This window comes from Mirounga leonina, unplaced genomic scaffold (assembly GCF_011800145.1).
Source record: "Mirounga leonina isolate KUSES-001 unplaced genomic scaffold, KU_Mleo_1.0 Mir_201, whole genome shotgun sequence".
Classification (NCBI taxonomy): Eukaryota; Metazoa; Chordata; class Mammalia; order Carnivora; family Phocidae; genus Mirounga; species Mirounga leonina.
The window spans coordinates 11,690,889-11,714,433 of record NW_023270504.1 but is presented as its reverse complement, the minus strand read 5'-3'; the positions used below and the strand labels follow the sequence as shown (position 1 = coordinate 11,714,433).

At 40.5% G+C, this 23,545-nt stretch overlaps 1 long non-coding RNA gene across 3 annotated transcripts in view; it reads left to right on the top strand.

The window, feature by feature from the left end:
- The window catches only part of LOC118025581, a 32,104-nt gene extending 11,638 nt beyond the window's left edge, over nt 1-20,466 (top strand). Inside the window, exon 5 of one of the 3 annotated variants that reach the window (XR_004683357.1) lies at nt 19,896-20,466. This is a non-coding gene — a long non-coding RNA (uncharacterized LOC118025581). Of the gene's footprint in view, nt 1-677; nt 712-1,805; nt 2,342-19,895 lie in introns of those variants that run through there. The other 2 variants (XR_004683358.1, XR_004683359.1) reach the window with 2 other exon arrangements.
- Nucleotides 20,467-23,545: the final 3,079 nt, after the last annotated feature.

Sequence of the window (23,545 nt, the reverse complement as noted above, 5' to 3'; positions counted from 1 at the left end):
TCTCTCTCTCTCATTCTCTCTCTCAAATAAATAAAATCTTAAAAAAAAAAAAGAGAGAGAAAGCAAAAAAAAAAAAAAAGTAGGGAGTTTTCTCTCTGGCTGGTTGCAGGAGGTGAAGTTTGAGGACTGTGCCCTGGCTGGCCTGGAAGAAAGCAAACATACCATGTTGTGAAGTAACAATGGTGGCCACAGGGGAAGAGACCTAACAGTAGCCTTTAGTTGCTCAGAGCAGGTCCCACTGACAGCCAGCAAGTAAATGGAACTTCAATCCTACAACCACAAGGAACTGAATTGTGCGAACTACACCAATGAGCTTAGAAGTGAATTTTTCCCCAGAGCCTCCAGACAAAAACTCAGTTCAGCTGACTCTTTGGTTTCAGCCTTGTAGTACCCTGAGCAGAGAACACAGCCCCCATGCCAGAGTTCTGAACAGGTGGTAAGGTAGAGGATGGGAGAGAAACTCAGGTGACTCTGTAATGACCCCTCTAAATTCTCTAACGACCTCTGCCTTTGGGAATCAGCATACTAAAATTACATTGTGAAACTGGGGTGTAACAAAGATTTACAACAAAAGGAAGATAAGAATAAATAAAATGTCGTGTGGCCCTGACTCATGATGAGTCACATGCTATGATAGTAGCAAGCCCAGTACAGCCACATTTTTTTTTTTTTTAAAGATTTTATTTATTTATTTGAGACAGAGAGAATGAGATACAGAGAGCATGAGAGGGAGGAGGGCCAGAGGGAGAAGCAGACTCCCCGCCGAGCAGGGAGCCCGATGCGGGACTCGATCCCGGGACTCCAGGATCATGACCTGAGCCGAAGGCAGTCGCTTAACCAACTGAGCCACCCAGGCGCCCCAGTACAGCCACATTTAATTCACTATTGTCATGAATAAAAACTTCTGGTAGCAGGCACATATGTCATGTCTAGGCATATGTTTCACTGTATAAAAAACTTAGAAGCCCCTGCTAAACCTCAAAATTTCTTTATTATTTCACTCTCTGTGGCTTTGTTACTTTGTTTCTCTAAGGAAAGCAGATTTCTCATTGTTGTTGAGGTAACCATTTCTTCCTTTTTTGTTTATGGGGCATTCAGGAAAGTCCAATCTGTGCCTTTTTTATTTTTACTTTTCTTGCTAAGAAGACAAATTCAGTTGCATTTTAAACTAAATAGCCACTACCTATGATTTTAATATAAATACATAACCTTAGCCCTCTTTGATTGAGAAGTCATATTCATTCATTCAATCATCCAACAAATATCTAGTGAGCCGCAGGTGTGTATCTTTAAGTTAGGCTCTGGGGATAGGGAGGAACAATATAACATGATCCCTGTTGGAGGAACATACAGCCTAGAGGTAGAGATGGGCTCCTAACAAGGAAATGCAATGCAGCAAGTCCAATGCTATGGGAGAGGCAAGGACAGGGAGTTGAGCAAACATTGAGGAGGAGTGGCTAATCCAGTTGGCGGGGGCGGTTATCAGAAAAGGCTTCCCTGAGAAGTGTTTCCTATTGCTGCTGTAACAAACTACCACAAACTTAGTGGCTTACAACAACATATATTTGTACAGCATGGTGACTATACTTAATGAAAGTTGTTAAGAGAGTAGATCTTAAAAGTTCTCATCACAAGAAAAAAAAATGTAACTGTGTGGTGATGGATGTTAATTAAACTTATCATGGTGATAATTTCACAATATGTACAAAAATCAAATAATTATGTTTTATACCTGAAACTAATATAATGTTATATGCCAATTATATATCAATTTTAAAAAACAGCACAAATTTATTTTCTTGCAGTTCTGGTCACTGGACATTGGAAGTCCAAAATCAAGGTGTTCCAGGGCTGTATTCCTTCTGGATGCTCTAGAGAAGAATCTATTCCTTACCCTTTCCTACTTCTGTAGACCACATACATTCCTTGGCTCATAGGCCCCCTTTCAGCAATGGCATCACTTTGACCTCGACTTCCATATCTCATCTTCTCTCTCACTCTGATCCTCCTGCCTCCCTCTTTGTGAGGGCCTTTGTGATTACATTGGACCCACTCAAATAATCCAGGATAATGACCCCATTTCAAAATTCTTAAATTCTTAACCTAATCATATCTGTAAATTCTCTTTTACCATGTAAGGTAAGAGGTTCTCGGGATTAGGATGTGGATGTCTCTGTGGGACAAGGGGGCATTATTTAGCCTGCCACAGGAAGCAACTAGAGAAGGGGATTGAAGAGTCTCCAGACAATGGAAACATGGGGAAAAGCATAAAAGAAATCTAGATGTGGGGAATTTCAGAACTTTATACTAAAGTGTCCTTGGCTATAAAATAATATATAAATAAAATAATAGTGTTTACCTCACCTCATCATATAGGATGAGATAATACATGTAAAGCTCTAAAACCAGTGTGTTCATTCTGTGCTCTTGCATAATGTTAGTCACGGTGACGATGAGTAAAGGAGGAGGAAATCTACAAAAGAGGCTAAAATAGTAAGCAGAGACCAGCAGTTTTGTTGAATTAACCTGAGAGGGATTCACTCAAGAACTTTAAGCAGAGGGATGCCTGGGTGGCTCAGTCAGTTAAGCATCTGCCTTCAGCTCAGGTCATGATCTCAGGGTCCCGGGATCAAGCCCCGCATCAGGCTCCCCGCTTGGCGGGGAGTCTGCCTCTCCCTCTGCCCACTGCTCCCCCTGCTTGTGCTCTCTCTCTCTAATAAATAAATAAAATCTTTTTTAAAAAAAAAAAAAGAATTTTAAACAAATGTGGCATGACTACATATGTATTTTAGTTGACTGTCCTTGCTGATTGGAAAACAGATTGCAAGAGACAAGATAGAGGTAGTAAGTAGGGCTGGAGCAAGGGTCAAGTGAGTGAAGAAGCACTTGCTTTATATGCACAATTGAAGGAGGCACCAGAAGATTCAGTAAACAAGATAAATGACATTTTAATGCAATTTTTTTTTTTTTTAAAGATTTTTAAGTAATCTCTACACCCAGCGTGGGGCTCAGACTCAGGGCCCTGAGATCAAGAGTCATACACTCTACTGACTGAGCCAGCCAGGTGCCCCAATGAAATATTTTTTAAAAATCAAAATTAATGCAAAAAAAAATCCATGATGAACAATTTATGGAAATCACAAATAAAGTCAGGGTTGTTAGGGAGATTATTGAGATTATTAGATGAGAGATGATGACAGCCTGAAGCAGAGAAGTAACAGTGGCTGTAAAGATAGCTGGATGGATTAAGGATAGCTGTGAAAGGAATTGTGGCAGGGAGGGTTGGTCTGTGTCTGAGAGAATATACTCAAGGGGAAGCAAAAGTTTAGATAGGGGAAAGGGTAGAATGTGTCAAGGAGGAAATTAAAATCTATTTTGGACATATTTAGCTTAAGAAGACTCTACTACATTCAACTTGGAGATTCCAGTAGACAGTTGAAAAATATGAGTTTTTTCAAAGCAAAAATTATTCACCAAGCTTTTCTGCTCCCTCACCTGTTAGCCTCTAAGGTTCTTCACTATTGTCTTCCTGCCAGACCAGTTCTATGGGAGGAAAGAAAAGGATCTCGAAGGACCTAACTCCTTGGAGTACAGGAGCAAAAGATTGGGAGCTAATTTTTAGAAGGGAGATGACCAAGGAGTGTCAGACATGTGTTAGAGCAACTGTTGGATCTTCACTTTGTCCCTAAACCATTTTCAGATCATTACATTTGCACTCTCTCTGTTCCTTTATGATTCATGACATCAATCTTTAACCTTTGTTGGTACTGTCACTTATTGACAACTTGGTCATTACCTCTTTCTCATCAAAGACTTGACCCCTGGGTGAACCAGCCATATCCTGTTATTAACCTGGAGCTCTTTCACTCTAAAATCTTACATGCAAACATACCACTCTAGAACTTTGATCTTCCTTCCAATTCTTCCCTTAGTCACTTCTGTTAACCATCAGTTCCTTGAGCTCATCAAGACTTAGTTGCCCTTGGCCCTCTGACATGGGTGTCTATCAGCTGCTTTCTACTTTAACTTCTGTTTCTATCCTGTTTATATTGCAGTGGTGCATCACTTCAGACATTTTGTATCAATATCCTCAATTCCCATACTTTATTTCCTTTTGTCATATCACCAGATAGACTAACTCTGCAAGGACCATCATATAAATAGATGCATATTGGGGTGCCTGGCTGGCTCAGTCAGTAGAGCATGTAACTCTTAATCTCAGGATCATGAGTTTAAGCCCCATGTTGGGTTTGGAACCTACTTAAAACAAAAACAAAAATAAAATAAATAGATGCATGTTATACATTACACAAGAGCACCCTACAAAGGGAACGAGTGGAAACCAACCCAAGCTGTATTCAAAGTCTTGGGGTAGTTCTTTCCTGATGGTGCAACTTTTTCTAATCTGCCACAGTCTAGGGACACCTGGGTAGCTCAGTAGGTTGAGCGACTGCCTTTGGCTCAAGTCATGATCCCAGAGTTCTGAGATCAAGTCCTGCATGGGGCTCCTTGCTCAGCAGAAAGCCTGCTTCTCCCTCTGCCTGCCACTCCCTCTACTTGTGCTAGCTCGCTCTCTCTGACAAATAAATAAATAAAATCTTAAAAAAAAAATAATCTGCCACAGTCTAGTGCAAAGGTTCACAAATTGTGGGCACTGCAGATCAAATCCACCCACTGTCTATTTCATATGGCTCACAAGCTAATAATTATTTTTACATTTTTAACTGGTTAAAAATTTCAAAATAAGGATATTTTATGACACATGAAAGTTGTATTAAATTCAAATTCTAGTGTCCATAAATAGTTTTATTTGAATATATAGTCATGCTCATTCGTTTACATATTGTCTATGGCTGATTTCACACTACAGAGGCTGAGTTGAATAGCTGTGATAGAGACCATCTGGCCCACAAATCCTAAAATATGTACTGTCTGTCTCTTTACAGAAAAATACTTACCTACCCCTGTCCAGCAGGTCTGTTGCCTGTAAATCTGTACTAACACTTGGACTGTTAAATATTTGCTAGAGAAAAACCAACAATTATACAGATTGGTGCATTGAATGATATATTCATGATCCTAAATCCCACCTGGAAACTCAACATTACCTGGATTCCCTTCTAACTTCCCTAGTCAGCTCTCTTTTCTCCAGCCTTTCACTTTGTTCATCCTCTAAGCCTCCAAACATTTCACCCCCTCATCTCAACAGATGCGTCACCTCCTACTTCTAAGCGAAAATAGAAGCCATCAGATTGGCACTCCCTCAGTTTCCTGCTTCTGCACCTACAAATGTGTCTACAGTTGCCCTCATCCTTTATTTACTACCTCTTGTTTCAATAGAAGTGGGACTTTTCACTCATTAAAACAAAGTCTTCAACCAGTGCTCTGGATACCATCACCTTCCTCTTCTCCAGTGTCCTACAAAAAATGATTAGTCCTTCTCTCCCTTGAAGCTTAACACTTCCCTGTCTGTTGGTTTCTTCATTAGCATTTTGACAAGGTTATTCTCAATGGACATAGTTAACCTCACACCATCTTCCTTGAAAGAATTTCTTGACTTGGCTTCCAGGAATTCACATTTCCAGTTTTCCTACGTTGTCGTGAGCTGTCTCACTTGCTGGTTCCTTCTCATGTTGCCAACTTTTAAACTTTAAACCCCCAACTTTTAAACTACTACTACTACTCAAACTTTTTAGTCCCAGTACCCCCTTTACACTATCTTAAAAATTACTGAGAACATCAAAAAGCTTTTGGTTACATGGCTTGTATCTATTAATATTTACTCCACTGGAAATATATATAATATATATAATAATTATCTATTGATTCAGTTAAAAATAATAATTATAAATCAATTACATGTTAATATAAATACCATTTTTGTGAAAAAGAAAACTGTCTTTTCCAAAACTGTGATAAGACTAACATTGTTTTACATTTTTAAAAATCTCTTTAATGTCCATCTTGGAGGTCTAGGGATCCACAAACTATAGCCTACAGGCCAAATTCAGCCCACTGCCTATTTTACTGGATTTAGTGGAACACAGGCATACTCATTCACTTCTGTATGTTTATGGCAGCTTTCTCAGTACAATGGAAGAGTTGCATTTTTGTGACAAAGATCATATAGCCTGCAAATCCTAAAATACGGACTTTTTTAGTATACGGACTTTTATGGAAAAAAATTTGCCCACTCCTAGTCCAATTTAACAGCTAATCTATTGTAACAGGTTGTTTTGGTTGAAGCATATGAAGAACATCTGACCTTACACAGATATGTATTTGGAAAAGGAAGGAGTATTTCTTTTTTAATATTTATCTGAGAGAGAAAGAGAGAGCCTGAGGGGGTGAGGGACAGAGGCCGAGGGAGAGAATCTCAAGCATACTCCCCACTGAGCATGAAGCCCCTATACAGGGCTCCATCTCAGGACCATGAGATCATGACCTGAGCCAAAACCAAGAGTTGGAGGCTTAACCAACTGAGCCACCCAGGTGCCCCAAGAGCATGCTACTCTTCTTGATCTCAGGATCATGAGTTTGAGCCCCACATTGGGTGGAGAGATTACTTAAAAAAATAAAATCTTAAAAAAAAAGAAAATATTGTTTCCTTGAATTATGCAGATCTTCCAAATGTCTGCACATCTCATTATATGATATCAAAAAAAAATCAGATTTGCTATTATCACCATCCATCTCATCAAACAAGTATTGGGAATCTATCAAGCTCACAGGGGCAGCTATAAGTCTTCCAAAATTCTAAGTTTTGCTTGAAAGTTCAAATTTTATCACTGGTAATGAATGCCATCAGTTGTTTTCCTTGAAGTGGCAAGGTTACTTGGTTCATTTTCAAGAAAATGTCTGTTAAAAACCCAAGTCTGAAAAAGCATATTTTTTTTCTGTTAGTCATTTTTTTTCCAAGTAAAAATTGTGTTCCATGAAAAATATCAGTTAGTTCAACTTGCAATTCAAACTGTGGCACAAGTGTCTTTCTTTAAGACAAGCCTAGTTCTTTGGCTATAAAAGGACTTTCCATGTTGATAGACAGAATGCTAAATAAATATGTACTGAAGGGTTGAGATTTAATGAGTAATGTTTACTCTGTCCTCAAGAACATTTTTCAATGAAACTGGCACCTTTATTTTAACTACAAGAGCAGTGATGAAAAGTACAGTGGTTTCTAATCGAGTTCAATGATACTGTCTTTTTTTTTTTTTTAAGATTTTATTTATTTATTTGACAGAGAGAGACAGTGAGAGAGGGAATACAAGAAGGGGGAATGGGAGAGGGAGAAGCAGGCTTCCCGCGGAGCAGGGAGCCCAATGCGGGGCTCGATCCCAGGACCCTGGGACCATGACCTGAGCCGAAGGCAGACGCCCAAGTCTGAGCCACCCAGGCGCCCCATTCCACCACCTTTCTAACTGGTCTTCTTGTTTCTTCCCTCAGCTACCTCTGGGTTTTCTGTTTGGTTTTTTCAACGTAGCAGCCAGAATAATTTTTTTGAAAGGTCAGATGATGTTACTCCTTGGCTCAAAAACTATTATCTTCCTATATGTATCAATCAGCCTGGGCCACCATAACAAAATACCATAAACGGGGTGGCTCAACCAACAGAACTTTGTTTTTTCACAGTTCTAGAGACCAGAAATCCAAGATCAGGGTGCCAACCTGGTTGGGTTCTGGTGAAAGCTCCCCTCCTGGCTTGAAGACTGTCTGTCTTCTCGTTATGTCCTCACATATCAAAGAAAATGTGAAGAAACTCTCTGGTGTTTTTTCTTATTAGGACACTAATACTATTGGATCAGAGCCCTACCCTTATGAGCTCATTTAACCTTACTTACCTCTATAAAGGCTCTGTCTTCAATACAGTCACATGCGGGGTTCAACATGTGAATGGAGAGGGCAGGGAGGAGACACAATTCAGTTCATAGAACCATTTCACTCAGAGTAAAAGCCAAAATCCTTATGATGATGCTTTAGTTATCTATTGCTGCATGAAAATGAACCCCAAAATTTAGTGGCTTAGAAGAACATCTATTTTATTTGCTCATAATTCCATGGATCACAGCAATTTGGGCTGGCTTAAGTGGGAGATTCTTCTGCTGCTCTTACCTAGGGTTACTCATGTGTCTGCAGTCATCTGGTAGCCTGACCAGGGCTGGACTGCAAAAAAGACCTCACTCACAAGTCTTGTGGTAAGTGCTGCTGTTGGTAGGGCCATGTAGTCTGCAGACTAGTCCAGACTTCTTCCCGTGGCAGTCTCAAGACTACAAGAAAGAGCTAGCCCCAATATATGTGTTTTTCTTTTTCTTTTTTTTTTTTTTTAAAGATTTAATTTATTTATTTGACAGAGAGAGCACAAGTAGGCAGAGTGGTAAGACAGAGGGAGAGGGAGAAGCAGGCTCTCCACCAAGCAGAGAGCCCAGTGAGGGACTCGATCCCAGGACCCTGGGATCGTGACCTGAGCCAAAGGCAGATGCTTAACCAACTAAGCCACCCAGGCGCCCCTAGCTGTGTTTTTATAAGCTTCTGTTTTTGTCATGATTACTAATGTAGCATTGGCCTAATCAAATCATAAGGTCAAACTTAGAGTCGATATAGGAGGGCACTAGACAAGGGTGTGGATCAGTAGTGTGCCAAGGGTAAGATGGTGGGAGCAGTCTACCCTGGGAGTGGGCACGAAGTGTTCATATTGCCAGGAGAATTTTATTTTATTTATTTTTTGGTTTTTAAGATTTTATTTTAGGATACCTGGGGGGCTCAGTCAGTTAAGTATCTGCCTTCAGCTCAGGTCATGATCCCAAGGTCCTAGGATCCAGTCTTGCATCAGGCTCCCTCCTCATCAGGGAGTCTGCTTCTCCCTCTCCCTCTGCCCCTCCCCCCTGCTCGTGCGCTCTCTCTCTCTCTCAGATAAATAAAATCTTAAAAAAAAGATTTGATTTTATTTTTGTTTTTTTGTTTTTTTTTTAAGATTTTATCTTTAAGTAATCTCTACACCCAACAAGGGGCTTGAACTCACAACCACAGGGTCAAGAGTTGCATGCTTTACCGACTGAGCCAGCCAGGCACCCCAAAAGGACACTAAGGTTTTAATAAGGGAATAAAAATAAGGAATAAGGAATAAAAATACTGGCTTTCACCAGTATAGATTCACATTACAGTACAAATATTGACAGCATACTCTTGTCTGTTTTTGGTACAGAAGATGGTATCTCTGTACATAACCTTGTAAGTCTTCAGTAACTAAAATGTAAGACAAAGTAAACAAAATCCCTAAAAAAAATAAAACAAAAAGCCCAACCTGTAAGTTTATAGTTTATTTTAAAAATTCTGAAAGACATTGCAAGTTCTAAAGTTTTAGTAGTGCTACCTACATACAACCATCTGGTCAAGAATCAAGTGAAAGAGCCTCCTTGAAAGGAAGCTTTGCAACAGTAGAGTTGTGTTATAATATGGATGTTTCTCTTTTTTTTTTAATTTTTTTATTGTTATGTTAATCACCATACATTACATCATTAGTTTTTGATGTAGTGTTCCATGATTCATTGTTTGCGTATAACACCCAGTGCTCCATTCAATACGTGCCCTCTTTAATACCCATCACCAGGCTAACCCATCCCCCCACCCCCCTCCCCTCCAGAACCCTCAGTTTGTTTTTCAGAGTCCATCGTCTCTCATGGTTCATCTCCCCCTCTGATTGCCCCGCCTTCATTCTTCCCCTCCTGCTATCTTCTTTTTTTTTTTTCTTAACATATATTGCATTATTTGTTTCAGAGGTACAGATCTGTGATTCAACAGTCTTGCACAATTCACAGCGCTCACCATAGCACATACCCTCCCCAATGTCTATCACCCAGCCACCCCATCCCTCCCACCCCACCCCCCACTCCAGCAACCCTCAGTTTGTTTCCTGAGATTAAGAATTCCTCATATCAGTGAGGTCATATGATACATGTCTTTCTCTGATTGACTTATTTCGCTCAGCAATCTACACATTCAATGCAATCCCCATCAAAATACCATCCACTTTTTTCAAAAAAATGGAACAAATAATCCTAAAATTTGTATGGAACCAGAAAAGACCCCGAATAGCCAGAGGAATGTTGAAAAAGAAAAGCAAAGCTGGAGGCATCACAATTCTGGATGTTTCTTATCACAAGAAAAAAAATATACATGGCACATTCTCATTCATATTTTGTAATGTAAAAAGTTACAAACATACCTAATCAAATTAATAATAATGCAAGAATTGAATGTATTTGTTAAGTATCCTAAAGCCACTATATAAATAATGGCAACTTTCACTCAGAGATTATTTATATGGTAATACCCAGTGTGAATACACTGCTACAAAAATCAAAACAGAATGAGTAAACTTGAAATGTTTTCTATAATAAAGATCTAGCAGCATGACTATCTAATGCTGTTTTATCCTGATTGCTTCTGAAACGTTGCCAGGGGAATTTTTTTTTTTTTAAGATTTTATTTATTTATTTGACAGAGAGAGACACAGCGAGAGAGGGAACACAAACAGGGGGAGTGGGAGAGGGAGAAGCAGGCTTTCCGCTGAGCAGGGAGCCCGATGTGGGGCTCGATCCCAGGACCCTGGGACCATGACCTGAGCCAAAGGCAGACACTTAACAGCTGAGCCACCCAGGTGCCCTGCCAAGGGAATTTTAAAACAATGCTAAAACTTACTAAAATTTGGTTTGATTTTTTTATTTGCACTATGACTGTAGCAATGGTAAAATACTCTTACCTGAAAAATTCTGATTGTTTTAAGTTTTAAGCAATTGTTATAGATACTATTGAGTTTTATTTTTTTTTTTAAGATTTATTTATTTATTTTAAGGAGAGAGAGAGAGCATGAGCAGGGAGGGGCAGAGGGAAAGGGAGAGAATCTCAAGTAGACCCAGCGCTGAGCGAGGAGCCTCACTTGGGGTCAGATCTCACAACCCTGAGATCAAAACCTGAGCCGAAATCAAGAGTCAGACGCCCTACTAACTGAGCCACCCAGGCACCCCGAGACTATTGATCTATTAACAATATATATATAAGCTCCAAGTATCACATTTTTATTCCTTGTTAAATTAGCATTTTCTTCTACATGATAGTAAATTAAGAGAACTTCCTATTATGTGGTTACTTCCAACACATGGACCCAGATACTAGTTTTCTAGGGCTTCCATATAACAAGTGCCATAAACTGGGTGGCTTGAACAACAGAAATTTGTTGTCTCACAGTTCTGGAGGCTGGAATTCTGAAAAGAAGTATTGGGAGGGTAGGTTTTTTCTGAGGGCTGCTTAGGAGAATCTATTCCATGCCTGTCCCCTATCTTTTGGTCATTTTCTAGCATCTTTTGGCATCACCCCAATCGCTTTCTTTATCTTCACAATACGTGCCCTCTTTAATACCCATCACCAGGCTAACCCATCCCCCCACCCCCCTCCCCTCTAGAACCCTCAGTTTGTTTTTCAGTACGTGTACTGTATCCCGATTTAGCCTTTTGATAAGGACACCAGTCATATTGGATTAGGGGCCCACCCTACTCCAGTATGACCTCATTTTAACTAATTAAATCTGCAAAAACCGGGGCACCTGGGTGGCTCAGTTGTTAAGCATCTGCCTTTGGCTCAGGTCATGATCCCAGGGTGCTGGGATCGAGCCCCACATCGGGCTCCCTCCTCCATGGGAAGCCTGCTTCTCCCTCTCCCACTCCCCCGCTTGTGTTCCCTCTCTCGCTGTCTCTCTCTCTGTGTCAAATAAATAAATAAGATCTTTAAAAAAAAAATAAAAATAAAAAATTAAATTAAATTAAAAAATCTGCAAAACCCTAGACCCAAATAAGAACATATTCTGTGGTACTGGAGTCTAGGACTTTAACATACATGAATTTTGGAGAAGAACACAACATAATTCAACCATAACACACATGTTTAATGAAAAATTAAGTACTGTATTTCCATTGATGATGGAAATGTAACTTGCACAATGTGTTTGCCGCTATTTACATCCACCATGGGGGCCATAGTGATTGTACCAACTACTGAAAATCCAAAAGACAAATCAGTTGAAAAAGCATTGGCATCTACTTCAAAAGGGAGCACTTTTTTTACAAAGACTATGCCCGAGGCACCTGGGTGGCTCAGCCGTTAAGTGTCTGCCTTTGGCTCAGGTCATGGTCCCAGGGTCCTGGGATGGAGCCCCACATCGGACTCCCTGCTCTGCGGGGAAGCCCACTTCTCCCTCTCCCACTCCCCCTGCTTGTGTTCCTTCTCTCGCTGTGTCTCTCTCTGTCAAATAAATAAAATCTTTAAAAACAAATAAAAAGACTATGCTGAAAGACAAAAATTTAACATGAGCAGGTGTAGAAAGCCCACTTACCTACCACTATGTGATGCATTAGATCAAATGACTGTTTCAATTAATTTCACTCATTTTTTTATTGAATGCTTTCTTATGCACTTATGAAACGTGGAACAATAGCTGTTAGTATGTTGGCTCCATTAGCAGAATAAGACTTTACAAACAGTTAAAATGATGCCTGCTTTTATGTCAGTGTTATTGCATGCTTCAAACAGAAAATCCATTCATTTCAATAATAGTTTTTTTTTTCATCTAATTCACGAAATCAATATAAAGTTTTTGGAAGGTCATTCTGTCTAAGGTGAAACATCTGAACATCTAACATTGTGAAGACTATTGTAAATTTCATTTAAAAATTTCAGCATTGAAACCTAATTTGGGGGGGCGCCTGGGTGGTTCAGTCATTAAGCATCTGCCTTCAGCTCAGGTCATGATCCCAGAGTCCTGGGATCAAGCCCCGCATCCGGCTCCTTGCTCAGCAGGAAGCCTGCTTCTCCCTCTCCCACTCCCCCTGCTTGTGTTCCTTCTCTCGCTGTCTCTTTCTGTCAAATAAATAAATAAAATCTTAAAAAAAAAAAACAAAAAACCTTGTATCTAAAACAAAAAAAGAAACCTAATTTTTACAAAGATTATGCAAATACAGATGCTGATGAATCACAGCATCATGGTAAAAACAAGTATCCTAACAAATTAAGAAATTTGTAGAGCAAAAATTGGTTTTGATGCACTAATATTCATAATTATATACAAACACATACATCACAAGAGCTAGAGATGTCATATAAATACACAAACAGAGGTTTAAGATTATTAATCACTAAGGAAATGAAAACTAAAACCACAATGAAATACCACTACATACCTGGATTAGTCTGCTCTGGCTGCTATCACAGAATATGTCTTGGAGGCATAAACAGAAAATTTTTTTTCACAGTTCTGGGGGCTGGAAGTCAAAAATCAAGGTGCTGACAGGGCTGGTTTCTGGTGAAGCCTCTCTTCCTGGCTTGTAGATGGCCACCATATCACCGTGTCCTAACTAGACCTTTCCTTTGTGTGTGTGGACTTCTGGTGTCTCTTCTATTCTTGTAAGGACACTAGTCCTATTGGATTAGGTCCTCACCCTCATGAACTCATTTAGCCTTTATTATATCTTTAAAGGATCTATCTCCAAATATAGTCACACTGGGGGTTAGGGCTTCAACAGAAAAATTGGGGTGGGGGGACACAATCCAGTTCATAAAAATTAGGAGTTGCTGGTGGAAGTGCAAACTGTATAGCCATTTTATTTATTTTTTTGAAGTTTATTTTAAAGTAATTTCTACACCCCATGTGGGGCTTGAACTCACAACCCTGAGATCAAGAGTCACATGCTCGGGGCACCTGGATGGCTCAGTCAGTTAAGCATCTGACTCTTGATTTCAGCTCAGGTCATGATCTCAGGATGATGAGATTGAGCCCCATATTGGGCTTGACACTCAGTGCAGGGACTGCTTAAGATTCTCTCTTCTTGGGGCGCCTGGGTGGCTCAGTCGTTAAGCGTCTGCCTTCGGCTCAGGTCATGATCCCAGGGTCCTGGGATCAAGCCCCGCATCGGGCTCCCTGCTGTGCGGGAAGCCTGCTTCTCCCTCTCCCACTCCCCCTGCTTGTGTTACCTCTCCTTCTGTGTCAAATAAATAAATAAAATCTTTAAAAAAAAAAAAAATGATTCTCTCTTCTTCCTCTGCCTCTCACCCCACTCATGCTCCAAATAAATGAATAAAATAAATAAAATAAAACTCTTTAAAAAAAAAAAAAGAGTCACACGCTCTACTGACTGAGCCAGCCTGGCACCCCTGTATAGCCATTTTGGTTTTTTTATTTTTTTTTAGGATTTTATTTATTTATTTGAGAGAGAGAGTGAGCAAGAGAGAGCGAGAGCACACAAGGAAGGAGAGCAGCAGGCAGAGGGAGAAGCAGGCTCCCGGCTGAGCTAGGAGCCCAATGTAGGGGCTCGATCCCAGAGCCCTAGGATCATGACTGAGCCGAAGGCAGACGCTTAACGACTGAGCCACCCAGGCATCCCATGTAGAGCCATTTTAAAGATTTATTTATTTATTTGAGAGAGAGAGAGAGTGAATAGAAAACAATGTGGTACACTGAATGGTACATCCATATAATGAAATGCTGCTTAGCAATAAAAGGAAACCTATTTGCTTATCCATTCACCTCTTTTTTCTTTTTTTCTTTTTTTTTTTTAAAGATTTTATTTATTTATTTGAGACAGAGAGAATGAGAGACAGAGAGCACATGAGAGGGGGGAGGGTCAGAGGGAGAAGCAGGCTCCCCGCCGAGCAGGGAGCCTGATGCGGGACTCGATCCGGGGACTCCAGGATCATGACCTGAGCCGAAGGCAGTCGCTTAACCAACTGAGCCACCCAGGCGCCCTCTTTTTTTCTTTTTTTTAGAGAGAGAAGTGGGGAGCAGGGCAGAGGGAGAGGGAGAGAGAGGCAGGCTTCATGCCCAGTGTGGAGCCCAGCCTGGGGCTCTATCTCAGAACCCTGATATCATGACCTGCGCCAAAATCAAGAGTCTGATGCCCAACCGACTGAGTCACCCAGGCACCCCTTCATTCACCTCTTGATGGACATTTGGGTTGGGTCCAGTTTAGAGCTATTAAGATGCTATAAATGTTCAGGATCAAGTCCTTGCATAGGTATATGTTTTCATTTCCTTGGATAAATACCAGAGTGGAATTGCTGGGTTGTGCTATAAGTGTATGCTTAACTTTATTTTTTTTTTAAGATTTTATTTATTTGACAGACAGAGAGAAAGCAAGAGAGGGAACACAAGCAGGGGGAGTGGCAGAGGGAGAAGCAGGCTCCCCACTGAGCAAGGAGCCCAATGTGGGACTTGATCCCAGGATCCTGGGGTCATGACCTAAGCCAAAGGCAGATGCTTAACCAACTAAGCCACCCAGGCATCCCTGCTAACATGGTATTGACTAGGACTACTCTTCTGGCTACATTCAGCTGGGAGCTCAGCTGAGGCTGAAATGTTCAAGAAGACCCCTTAACGGAAAGGTCCTTAACTGCATAGCATTAACTGCACAATATAACTTTTGCCATAGGTCGTTGGTCAAAACAAGTCACAAGGCAATCTGGATGAGAGAAGCAGCATGTGTTGCATAAGATTGAGAAGAATAGTTGACAGTCATAAGATTCTGCACCCAATTTCAACGTATGGGAGTTTTCTCTCTATTCCAAGCAATTCTCCCACCCCAGCTGGGTGTCCTACAATTTAACTGAATTCAATTCTGACCCTATCTACGTGGAAATAGCATCAGATCCCACAGCTTAAGGCCTTAGTCCCACAAAACTACTCCCACCCCAGTTCAGAGGCCAACCACAAATCCAGGTTGTCACCTGTGCTTCTGACCAACAGTAAGTCTGAGGTTCCCATGACTCACTTCTCAGGTTCAATTCATTTGATAAAGTGGCTCACAGAACCAGGGAAACACGTTTACCAGTTTATTATGTAGTATGATGAAAGATACAGATGAAAAGCCAAATGAAGAGATACATAGGGCGAGGCCTGGGAGGGTCCTGAGCACAGGAGCTTCTGTCTCCTTAGATGTGGGGTGTGCGGATATGTTCACTAACCCTGGAAGCACTCTGAATTGGGATTTTATGGAGGCTTCCTCATATACCAGTGATCAATTATTAACTCCATTTCAAGCCCCTCTCCCCTGGGGTGTGGGGTGTGAGGCTGAAAATTCCAAATTTCTAACCATGGCTTAGTCTTTGCACTTACCAGCCTGCATCCAGAAGCCGTCCAGGAGCCCACCTAGAGTAGCCTCGTTAGAGCAAAAGATTCTCCCAGGGCTCTTATCTCTTAGGAATTTACAAAGGTTTCAGGAGCTCTGTGCCAGGAATGAGTCAAAGACCAAATATATATATTTTTATTGTAAATCACAGTATCATAGATTATTTCTCAGACCCTTCACGACTCTCTGGCTTTTGTTGATTGTACTATTCAAAAAGTCACATAGGCTTGTAGACAAAAATATCTTGGATTTATCTATCTCTTAAATCTAATCCAATTGTTTAACCATTTTTTCTATTAATAATTTCTGCAAAATAGCTATTATATTCTTTTGTTTCTATTATCTTAGCTTGCAATCTAGTTTAGATCAAAAAATCAAATTGCATGGCAAAAATCTATAAACGGCATATAAACTTTTCTACTATAAGTAAAATAACACAATTTGACGTATCTAATGATATTTGTAGTAGTTATTGTACCTAGATTGTGAATCATAAAAGGTAAGCAGCCGGGGCGCCTGGGTGGCTCAGTCAGTAAGCATCTGCCTTCACCTCAGGTCATGGTCCCAGGATCCTGGGATCGAACCCTGCATCAGGCTCCCTGCTCCACGGGAAACCTGCTTCTCCCTCTCCCACCCCCCCTGCTTGTGTTCCCTCTCTCGCTGTGTCTCTGTCAAATGAATAAAATCTTAAAAAAAAAAGGTAAGCAGCCCAAGCAAGGAGGTATAATTTATCGTATACAATAAAAAATAAAATTGTAATATTTTCCTCATTTGTTGATTCTTCATCTCTCTCAGCAGTACCAATGTTTATGAATTTATTTATTTAGTTATTTAATTTATTTATTTATTTTTTTTAAGATTTTATTTATTTATTCATGAGAGACAGAGAGAGAGAAGCAGGCTCCCAAGGAGCAGGGAGCCCGATGTGGGACTCGATCCCAGGACCCTGTGATCATGACCTGAGCCGAAGGCAGACGCTTAACCATCTGAGCCACCCAGGCACCCAGTTAATTTATTTTTTAAATTAACATAAAATGTGTTATTTGTTTCAGGGGTACAGGTCTGTGATTCATCAGTCTTACACAGCCTAGAGTAGCAGTGCTCATCACCACAACACACATCCTCCTCAATGTCCATCACCCAGCCACCCCATCCCCCTACTCCCCTCCCCTCCAGCAACCCTCAGTTTGTTTCCTGAGATTAAGAGTCTCTTATGGTTTGTCTCCCTCTCTGGTTTCATCTTGTTTCATTTTTCCCTCTCTTCCCCTATGATCCTCTGCCTTGTTTCTTAAATTCTGCATATCAGTGAGATCATATGATAATTATCTTTTTCTGATTGACTTATTTCACTTAGCATAATACCCTCTACTTCCATCCATGTCATTGCAAATGGCAAGATTTCATTTTTTTTTTGATGGTTATGATGAATTTTTTTATTATATAGCATTTCATCACTATTATCATTACACACACTAAGGTGGGTCCTCCATATTACTTCCTGGTAGGTAGTGTTTTGGGGGGGCTTTTCCAGCTCTAATCATGGCCAGAATTTAGCTTTTCTGTGTCCTACCCTTGAATCTATCCTTTCTACCCCCTTCTGTGCCTTTTTTCCTGGAAATCTTGGTCTAATACATTAGTGTTCCCCAAAAATTCACTCTACTCCCTTCTGACTCTGTTTCCCTGCCATGCTGACTTGGGGGTTGGCCATGTGACTTGCTTTAATCAACAGTATATGATGATGTAATAGGAAATTATGTGAACACAGGCTTCTTGTCTTCCTGTGCTGTGGCGATTTGACCTGGGTAGCTGCTATATAAACACATGGAGCACATGTGAACCCAACCTTCAACCTAGAACTTGGAACCCAGAGACTAGAGATAAGAATCTTAAAAAAAAAGTATCTTGCCTGGAATAGCCAAGGAGCAAGCAACCCACAGACCTGTAAAAGAAAATGAATGCTTTTTTTATTTTAAAATATTTTATTTTTAAGTAATCTCTATACCAATGTGGGGTTCCAAAGCCCAAGAACAAGAGTCGCATGCTCTTCCGACTGAGCCAGCCAGGCACCCCTATTTATTTATTTTTGAATGCTTGTAGTTTTAAATCACTGAGTTTGGAGTGGTGTATTCTGCAGAATTATTGCAGCAATAGCTGACTAAAACATTTGGGCAGTTACTCTCTTTTCCCCAGTTGTAATCCAGGAGTCGTGGGACCAAAGGGCTTGAGGCTCCAGGACCTTTGTGCCTAGAACTTGTATATTGGTGCTTTAGGGGTGAATAAATAGCATCAATGCTGCAGGATTGGAGAGTTGGAGCACCAGGCTAAGGCACTGCAGGGGGGTGAGGGCGCGGGAAATGGTATATAACAATGACACCCAGATGTCTGACATATGGAGACCTCGGGGCCAGGGAACGCAAAAGATTGAGGCTGGGATTAAAGGGAATACCAATTCTGAGCTCTTGTAGAGTACATTTTCAGTAAACATGATTGTTTTCTTCTTACTGAAACTATTAAGTGATCTTTCTCCCTTGAGGGCAGAGACCATGTCTATCTTAATTATATGTCTCTAGCACATATTGACTAGTCGGTAAACATAGGTAGAATCTTGAAAATCTTGAAAAACTGAAAAGAAAGCTAAGAGGTCAAAAGTGGCCTAAAATGGGCACAGATAGTCTCAGAATACCCTGTAATCCACCCCTTCTTATTTAAAAACCATTAAGACCTACATCCTTTTAGCAACAGCATTAGGTCTAATTTAATATTAGGTTCAAGCAAAAGATCCACTTAATGGAAAAAATGCAAGTCTTCTCCCCTCCTGTCTTTGAATTAATTGGATGCAAAACCTTTAATTACACAAGTAGAAATAAAAGGTCTAGATAAACATAGACATTACTTAGATGTTAAGAAGTTTCATTCAAAGTTGAAAAGGTCTGTTGCCAAACTAAAAGATGCATATTAGAGAAAAATTAGCTGTACAGAACATTTAAAAAAAATTTTTAAGTCGGCTCCACATGCAATTTGGGACTTGAACTCATGACCTTGAGATGGAGAGATCAAGAGTCGCATGCTCTACCGACTGAGACAGCCAGGCACCTCTATGCAAAATATTTTTGAAATGATTAGGAAATTGGGGCACCTGAGTCGGTTAAGTGACTGCCTTCACTCGGGTCATGATCCCAGGGTCCTGGGATGGAGCCCAGCGTTGAGCCCCGCGTCAGGCTCCCTGCTTGGCAGGGGAGTCTGCTTGTCCCCTTCCCCCTACTCATGCTCTCGCTCTCTCTCTCTTTCTCTCTTTCAAATGGATAAATAAAATCTTTAAAAGAGAGAGAAATGGATTAGGAAATTTAAATATGGGAAGCATATTAGATATTAGGGAATTATTGTTAATTTTCTTAAGAGTGATAATGTAATTATGTGAGAGAATGTCCTTATTTCTTTGGACATACATGCTGAAGTATCTAGGGGTGAAGTTTCATGATATCTGTAACTTACATTCAAATTGTTTAAAAATAGGGGCGCCTGGGTGGCTCAGTCGTTAAGCGTCTGCCTTCGGCTCAGGTCATGATCCCGGGGTCCTGGGATCGAGCCCCGCATCGGGCTCCCTGCTCAACGGGAAGCCTGCTTCTCCCTCTCCCACTCCCCCTGCTTGTGTTCCCTCTCTCGCTGTCTCTCTCTCTGTCAAATTAATAAATAAAATCTTTAAAAAAAAATTGTTTAAAAATATTGTAGAAAGCAAGATGGAGTCACTCACGTCAAGCAGTGACTCATGTCAAGCAGCCAAGGGCGTAGTAGCTAAGACTGGATATTGCTGAAACCAGCACAGATGCCCAGATGATGTCCAGAACTGATAACCAGCAGAACCAGAAGAGGCCTGCAAAGGCCCAAGACTGATTAAACTCCTTTAAGGACTTTTGCAGCAAACTCTCAGACTCTCCAGATACTGACCCTTTCACATCTCACCACGTTGAAGAGACAGCTGGTGCCAAAGCCTCTGCCTGATTGATCTCTGAACATAATAGAGATCCTCCACTGCTAGAGCATAATACACAGCATGCACTGAGAGCTGCCCTGGACCGGACTGAGTCCTCATCTCAACTGTGCGCTCATGGACTGACTTCATGTTTGTTATTAACTTCTCACCCTTTGTTGTATGACTTTGTATTGTGCTTTGCTTTGTTTAATGTGTATGAAACCAAGTTAAATGTGTAACAAAATGTCATTGAGTTTGGAATCCTGAACCTGCTTTGTAATTATGTTAGCCTTGCTTTATGATTAATAAAACCAACATTGTGGAAAGACACAACTCGTATCTGTGCATTCATAGTGTGCTCGTGACAAATGTATATATAGATATAAAATAAAGAGGAATAAAGCAAATGTTAACAATTTACAATTTTTAAAAAATATTTTATTTATTCATTTGACAGAGAGAGAGAGAGCAAGCACAAGTAGACAGAGCTTCAGGCAGAAGGAGAGGAGTAGCAAGCTCCCTGCTGAGCAGGGAGCTCGATGCAGGGCTCCATCCCAGGACCCTGAGATCATGACCTGAGCTGAAGGCAAATGCTTAACCAATTGAGCCACCCAGGTGCCCCAACAATTAACAATTTTTGAACCTAGGTGGAGGGCATATAAGTAATATACTATTTTTTAAAAACTTTTCTGTATGTTTGAAAATGTTCAAAATAAAATGGAAATAAAGGATAAAAGATGCAGGCTCATAAAATGGGAGAGAAGAGGAGAGGATATTTTAAAAAATGGGTAGAAATGAAAATGTTGTAAACACAAATAAATTTTACCTAATTCACAACCTTGTGGTGAGCTAATTCCCTGTTTCCACCCTAGCTTAGGTTATGTGCTTTAGGTTTGCAACTTAAAAATATATTTCATCTAACTAAAACATATAAAAATAATTAAAATGCTTATGAAGTTTATACATTAAGAAGTGCTCAGGGAGGGACACCTGGGTGGCTCGGTTAAGTGTCTGGCTTTGGCTCAGGTCATGATCCCAGGTCCTGGGTTCGAGCCCCACATTGGGCTCCTTGCTCGGCAGGGAGCCTGCTTCTCCCTCTGCCAGCCACTCCCCCTGCTTGTGCACGCTCTCTCTCTCTCTCTCTGACAGATAAATAAATAAAACCTTAAGGAAAAAAAAAAGAAATGCTCAAGGAAACCCACCCTCCCATATATCTGTTTATAAATTAAAACTTGTAAAAAGTATTTTTTCTCACAAGAGCATGGAGGATATTGCCAGTTGCTAACTTACTAGGTAATATGGTTATATTTGGACATGTGGCTCCCAGTGAAAGACTGTGTTTCCTAGCTTATGTTTTAGCTATAAGTGGCCACTAAGTCCTAGTGAGCAGTAGTAACATATACCACTTTCAGAGTAGAACTTTAACACTGAGTGTGCAAAAAAATTTTTAAAAACAGTAAAACACTGAGTGTACACTTTTTCATGTTCTTCCCCTTTTTGTAAGTGAGAACACTGCCTCGGACTCAGCTTCAAATGAAAGACACACCCAAGGGCAGGGTTTCTTAATCTTAGGTTCATGAACTTGGGTAGGAAAATACTATATCCTTGTCTTCATTATCCTCTAGCTGAAATTAATATTTTCTTCAATTATGAATGTAGACAACGAATCACACTGTGGTATTAGTAATACCTATGAATTTGCCACGCCAAAAAATTTTTCATATCACATTACAATTTTTTCAGGTCTCTCTAAATATCATTTATGCTCAAGTATACTTCGAAGTTATGCCCATTGTTAGATTAAGTTGTTTAATGAATTAAGTATATAACTATGTAGAAAACTATTTTATAACTGTAATCCAGTATAATTTATTTCCTTTAAATCCAAATGTATTTCATTTTATGCATTAAAAAATGTATTTTATGTATCATTTTGAGAGACAGTATATATGCTTGAAGAGAGTGCCAAAGGAATTTATGGCACAAAAATTGGTTAAAAACTCTTGCCCTGACTAGGAACTAATACAATATTGTATGCCAGTTATTCTTCAATTAAAAAAAAAGCCTCTTGCCCTAGGCAATGGTGAAGACACTGGATGGAAAGTGTAAGATCCATTTAATGACTGTCTAGAGCAGAATCAGCCAGAAAACTTGGCCCAGTCACCTCAGGATTGTTACATAAGAGAGCACTAAATAGGGGCATCTGGGTGGCTCAGTCGGTTAAGTGTCCAACTCTTGATTTCAGCTCAGGTCATGATCTCAGGGTCATGGGAGCGAACCCCATGTCAGGCTCCTTGCTCATTGGGGAGTCTGCTTGAGATTATCTCTCTCCCTCTGTCCCTCCCCCCCCCCCCCTCCCTCCCCCTCTCTCTGTCTCTCTCAAATAAGTAAAACTTTAAAAAAAAAAAAAAAAAAGAAAGAAAAAAGCAAGGTCAAAATAAAGCACAAAACCTGCTTCCATTGGTGGTGGTGGTGGTGGTGGAGGTGGTAGTCGTGGTGGTATGTGTGTGTGTCTTATTGTATTTAAAAGCCAGTCCACAAATTTCATTAAAGTTAACAAATGACTCTTCTGAGCCAGTATAATCTGGCTCCAGGACAACACTGATTGTAAGTAAAATAAAATACAAATCCACAATGGTGGCAAGAGATTTTTTCCTCCTGACACCAAATGCATGGTGTCTTTCCTAACACAATTTCTCCAACCCTACAACATCAACTAAGTGTGCTACAGTTCAATGTGGACACTACATACCCAGTATTAATGTCAGTCTCCAGAGATTTAAGTGCTCAGTCTCACAAAACTGACCTCACTTCAGATGCCAGTCACAAGTATCAGGTCCTAGGTTATCCACACTTCTGTCTGACGTGGCTACAAATTCAGGGGTTTCCTCAAGCCCACCCCCCTCAGGTTAAACAAGTTGCAGAGCCCAAGAAAATGTTTTACTTGCTATTACAGTTTATTATAAGGTATATCAATGAATAGCCAAATGAAGTAAAAAAGCAAGGTCGAGACGAGTCCTGAGCCTGTGGAGCTTGGGTGCACCACCCTCCTAGCACGTGAATGTGTTCACCAACTTGGAAGCTCCCCAAGCCTCATCATTTGCAGGGTTTTATGGAAGTTTCATTACATATGCATGATTATAGTCAATGGTAATTAACTCAATCTTCAGCTCTTCTCTCCAGTTGGTGAGGGGTGGGGCTGAAGGTTCTAAGCTTCTAATCAAGGTTTGGTCTTTCTGGTGCCCAAGTCCCATCTTTTTTTTTTTTTTTTTTTTTTAAAGATTTTATTTATTTATTTGAGAGAGAGAGAATGAGAGAGAGAGAACACATGAGAGGGGATAGGGTCAGAGGACGAAGCAGACTCCCTGCCGAGCAGGGAGCCCGATGCGGGACTCAATCCCGGGACTCC